This window comes from Canis lupus, chromosome 23 (genome assembly GCF_048164855.1).
Source record: "Canis lupus baileyi chromosome 23, mCanLup2.hap1, whole genome shotgun sequence".
In the NCBI taxonomy this organism is placed as follows: domain Eukaryota; kingdom Metazoa; phylum Chordata; class Mammalia; order Carnivora; family Canidae; genus Canis; species Canis lupus.
Genome location: NC_132860.1, coordinates 14596005 through 14602004, shown reverse-complemented (window position 1 = coordinate 14602004; position 6000 = coordinate 14596005).

Below are 6000 nucleotides of genomic sequence, written 5' to 3'. Positions count from 1 at the left end.
CCACTATATGCGGAAAAGAAATTTCATTCCTCAGAAGGGGCAAATGAAGTAATAGAGAAAAGGAGTATTGTGTCTGGCCAAAACCACAATTTCAGACACACCAATCACTTTGTTATAGAAGAATGTCAAGAGTTACCTATTCTTTACCAGAAGGAAAACAAGCAACAAGTCTCTGCAAACAGACATAGCAAGTATTGTTTTGAGAAAATGGAAGGGAGATCTCAGACATGCTTGGGCAAGATTATCATACCACTGCCTTTTAATTACAATTACCATACTAAAAATAGTTGCATTGTACTTCATTCATTCATCATTGTCAAAGAGCCCCATTTGTGAAATATGAAAATATTTAATGCCTTGCAATTGAACACAGCTGGATGCTTAAAACCTGGGTTGAAGTATTAAATAGATTGAGAGTCGTAATGTATTTTCCCCTGGTTACAATGAAATCGTTATCAGATAAATCATTAAATCCTAGGATTAGGCAGGGGCAGGGGAGGAAAGGTGATTTTAACATGGAGGTTGCCAACTCTTTTAGCTTCACCTACCTGGAAAGGTTAACTCCTAAACTTTGTAATGAGCCAGGAATTATGGCCAGTTCTCCAAGATGCCAATGTGGCACCCATGATAGGGAAAGAGAGTGGAGGCATAAATGTGGTATGGGTTCCATGAATAGAGCTAGTCGCCTTCCTTTTCTAAAACCTGCTGCCCCTAGGAAGCATGAAGTCTCTGAGACCATGGCCCCTGGGAAAAAATGTAACTTGTTCTCTTGGGCCCAGACTGGGACCCTTGGATAAGGCAATGACTTAGTGTGGGGTGTGGGATTGTGGTTTTATAGTTTGGAGGTCTTGTAGCTCTTTTAACAGGTCCCTTATTTCCTACACAGCCAGAAAGAGGGCTTCAGGGTAGAGAATATCTGCAGATAAAAATAAATCTAAGCACCACTAATATGCTATAAGTTATTTTCAATTTCATCTTGGAACTAGACATTCAAAATGTGACTCTTGTTATCTCCCAATTAGTTTATTGAGACAAAAGGAGGCTCCAACACCTAAGAATAGATCACATATGATTTTTCAGGGATCCCAGCTCAACCAGGGCAAGTTATCTCAAAGGCTGTACAATTTGGATAACTGGTGACTTTAAGGAGACAAAACCAGAATAACATGAAGTGATGCCAGAGAATACATGAAGTATTCTGCAACACTTGGCTTTCCTGGTTTCCTTTTAAAATCATTTTTATTATTATAAACAACTTTGCAGAAAGTTTGTCCCATAAACTCTTCAATAAAATTATTAACATATCTCTATGGACACTTGCAAATTGGTCCATATGTATACATCTTACTTACAAAATTTTACTCTGTATGTGATGGGGGTCTTTTCATATAGCATTATTTATAACATCATTTTCTTTGACTTTTTCTATGTACTTATGTTATAACTTTGTACTTAACATTTTAAAGGATGGCACGATATCTTAGCCTGGTGATAAAACTATGTATTTTTTCAAAGGCAAATCAACTTCTTACCCCTTCTTGCTGGACTCTGACAAAAAATAAAAGGACACAACACACACACACACACACACAAACCATTCCCCTTATAACTTTCAGAAAAGTTTGTTATTGTTTCTTCCTTTTTTAAAATATTTATTTATTCATTTTAGAGAGAGTGAGGAAGAAAGTGCAGGGGTGCAGAGGGAGACAGAGAGAGAAACAGAATCCCAAGCAGACTCCCAACTGAGTGTGGAGACCGACGTGGGGCTCAATCCCATGACCCTGAGATCATGACCTGTGCCAGAATCAAGCGTCCAATGTTCAACCAACTGAACCACCCAGGAACCCCTTGTTCTTGTTTCTTTTTATACTACGTGAAATACTTGATTTGGGTGTATTGTCACCTCGTGGTTAGGTGATAAATCAACAATTTTAGTAGTGACAACTGTATAAATGGCTAACACGTGGCAGGAACAGTGCAATTGATTAAAGGGGAAAAAATGAAAAAAAAAAGTGTTTGCTCATCTGTTCCTGCATTATCATGTAATGAGTTTTACTGAAGTCCATGGCCACTCAGAGACCACAATGGCCCAATAAGGCTACACTGTGGAATCTCACCCACTCATTTATTCATTCACTCATTCTGCCAACATCTATTACACATCAATGGTATGTTAGAGATTCTTCTAGGTGTGGAAGAGAGAGTAGCAAAAATGCCCCTTCACTCACACACCTCATCACAGAGAACATACCATAATTAAGTACATAACAAAATGTCAGGTAGTGGTAAGTATTATCAACAAAAGGTCAAGAAGGTAAAGGGGTAGAGAAGGGCAGGGATGGGGTAAAATGGGGCAGCTGCTAGTTTTTATGTATTTTTGTACTGATGGCTAGTTGGCACAAACTGTTACATTAGTTTCAGGTGTACAACAGGGTGATTGGACAAGTTTATACCTTACACGAGGCTCACCACAAAGGTAGGTGCCATCTGTCACCGTACAGCCCTGTTATGATACCATTGGCTATGTTTCCAAGGCTCTGCCTTTCTTCCCTGTGGCTCTTCATGCCATGAGTGGAAGAAAGCTTCTGTTTCAGAAAGGGTAGTCTGGGAAGTGTTCTTTGAAGTGGAGTGGGAATTTGGAGGGAGTGATTCCTGTGTCTTCGCTTGCCTATGGAAGGACACGTGCGTATGCATGGAACAGGTACAGCTCTTTTATGCATGGAACAGGTACTTTTATGTCTCTTCATTGGTGTTTATTCATTCCTCCAAACAAGATTCACTTTTGTGAAGGTGCTGCTACTCTGATAGCTATCGGAGAGATGAGTGAACCACAGAGACATGGCATCCGGCTCACAGTCTTTGGGAAGACAAGAAATTATCACAAGTGTGATAGCGCTTTGAGAGAGGAAATACAGAGTGCTTTTTATGACTGGGAGGTCAGGGAAAGCTTCCCTGAGGAAGTGACCTTTAAGCAGAGAAGCAGGTGTGAGCCAGTTTAATATGGACAAAGGCATCGAGAGTGAGAGAGATTTACAAGCCCTGGGGTCACTGTACAACTTTGTTTTGCTGATGACTTTCAACTTTGCCACCTACCCAATCTCCGAAGGTCTGAGAAGAAATAGCATTTGATTATATTTCCTTGCCTCTCCCTGGCAGAAATACAAATGCACAAAGAGATTATTCAGCAATAGGGATATAAAGGAAAAGACACAGCACAAGGGAAAAAAATAATAATACAATCAAAACTCAATGACCCTATTTGTACTCAAGATTTGGATATCTTTATTAACAGTAAGTTTTATTGCAAATCAATCCTTTTGATAGCTGGAGTGCCCTTTGAAACGCAGAATTGGGGTAATAAATTTCATAAAGACCACTTATCAAGCTACAGTCATTTCCAGTTTTGTTTTTAATTGGACCGCGTATAAATTTTCTTGTGTCTTTAACATGTGATTTATGACTTAGGGAGAAAGAAGCAGCACCAAGAGGAGAAAACACAAAAACCATCAAGAAAAAAATATGTAAGTTTTATTCCCTGGCAATACTGAGTCATTCTTTGAAACCCAGTATGACGTAGGGTAGGAAAGCTGTGGGACCATCTCATAAGCCTTTAGTCTACCCAGAACTGTTTAGAATGAACAACAATTAGAAATGAGAGTATTTCATAATGGTGTATGATTCCTCCATGCAATGGAATATACCATGGCCATTCGGACATTATGTTGTAGAAGGGTGACTGGTACAGGGGAATATTCACAGTAGGTCAATTTTAGAAAGCAGGATGACAAAAAAAAAAATTTCAGCATGATAAAACTTCAATCACAATATAATTACAAAGAACACTGGGCGAAGAGAATATATCAATATTTTAATAGGAGTTATATCTGCTTAATGAGATTATAGATTATTTTCTTCTTCATGCTTTTTTCTTCATGTGTTTTCCAATATTTTGTCACAAACATGTATTAGTTTTGTAATCTGAATTTTAAAAAAGCAATGGATGTTTTGTCTTTTTTTTTAATTGCAAAGAGAAAGGAGGGATTTTAGCAGCAATCATTCTTATAATACACACACATCCTTGATAGATGGGAGTGAAGTAAAGGACCCAGAAACAGGCTTTGTTGCTTGGGTTAGTGCTGGGGGATTATTGGCTTTTATTTAAAACAACAGCAACAACCAAAAAACCAAAGAGAAGGCCAAGGAAATAAGACAACTTTACAAGGAGTAACGCTTTAAGGAGAGTAATTCTTGGGGTACCTGGATGTTTCAGTTGGTTAAGTGACCAAATCTTGATTTTTTGGCTCAGGTCATGATCTCAGGGTTGTGAGACAGAGTCTTGTGCAGGGCTCCGCACTGGGTGTGGAATCTGCTTAAGACTCTCTCTCTCCCTCTCCCTCTGTCCCTGCACAGCCCCCGCCCCCTGCCTGCCAAGGAGGAATAAGTCTTCTATGAATGACAGGTTTAAATAACGCCCTTAGAAGCATTGCTTATATCTCATTACCCAACTTCTGACCTTTTAACTGGAATGTAGATGGTGCCTTCTTTAACAGTGTGTTATGGACCTGTTTGCTGGTGTACCTTTCTCTTGTTCATGGCATTTGTGTGTACGCATTTGTGTAATCCACTTTCATTTTTGTGGTCTCTGGATTTTGTGTTATGCTTAGAAAGATCTTTCAAGTTTGTAAAAATTGTACCCATATTTTCTTCCAGTGTTTTTATAGATTTCACTCTTTACATTTAAATCCTAAACAACGGTAGGTTACATTTTAGTGTAAGGATTAGGGTAGAGTGCAAATGACGTGTTTCCATATGGTTAGTTAGTTTAAATAGCACTTATCGAAAACTCCACATTTTTTTTTCAATAATTTAAAAGTTACCTTTATATTATATTCAATTTTCACATCTTTTGGGTCTGTTTCTAGATGCTATGCTTTTTCATTCATCTCTTGATCTATTTTTTTTTTAAGGTTTCATTTATTTATTTGAGAGAGAGCACATGTGTGCATAAGCTGGGGGAGGGGGAGGGAGAGAAAGAAGCAGACTCCCCACTGAGCAGGGAGCCAGACACCCTGAGATCATGACCTGAGCTGAAGGCCGCTGCTTAACCAACTGAGCCACCCAAGTGTCCCTCTTGATCTGTTTCTAAACCAATACCAGACTATTCTAATGACCATGGTAGTATTCTTTGATAATATGTTAGGTCAAATCCCTCAATCCATCTCGTTTTCTTTTTCAAAAGCATATTATAATTTTTTTTAGTTAATGCTTTTCTTAAGTGACTTAACACTTCACTTTGCTTTACTAACTTGAAGGGATACACACACACACATACACACACATGCACATACACATTCAAACATACACACATATATATACTAAAATAATAATATATATAATATGCATGTAAATATATTATCCAGAGATTGAATTTTAGTGCTGCCCATTCTAGCAAAGCAGGGCAAAAATTATGCCAGTTTTTTGAAGACAGCGTCTATTTGTTCTTCAGGGTTTCTGTTGAGAACTGATGTGGTCCCTGGTGTTTTAGCTCCCTCTAGCAAACACCCCTCAGCCAAGTGGAAAGGCCCCTTTGACAGTTGAGCACCAAGATCCTTGGAATCTTGGCCATGTCTGCAAGCAAGATCTAGCCTAAAGCCCGATTACACGGTCTAGGACACATTCCAAATGAGGTATTACTGCTCCCCCATTCTGGGCTGCTATGACCATCCTATTCAAAAAAGAGCCAAGGAAATTCTTTTTCAAAAGGAGCTGAAAGAGTGATAAACACCAGTCAGCCCACTGAGGCCTGATTTTTAGAAGTTCCATTTTCGTTTGCCCAGATAGTCAACCTGGGTTAAAAAAAAAAAGGCACACAGACACATATAAGCAAAAACCACTTTTGGTTGGGTTAGCTGCTGAGATAGCTATGATTCTTTTCCTAATTTCTCCTTGAATAACAAAAATCTTCAAAAAGTGATCTGTACTCTCTGGCACCATGTTGTC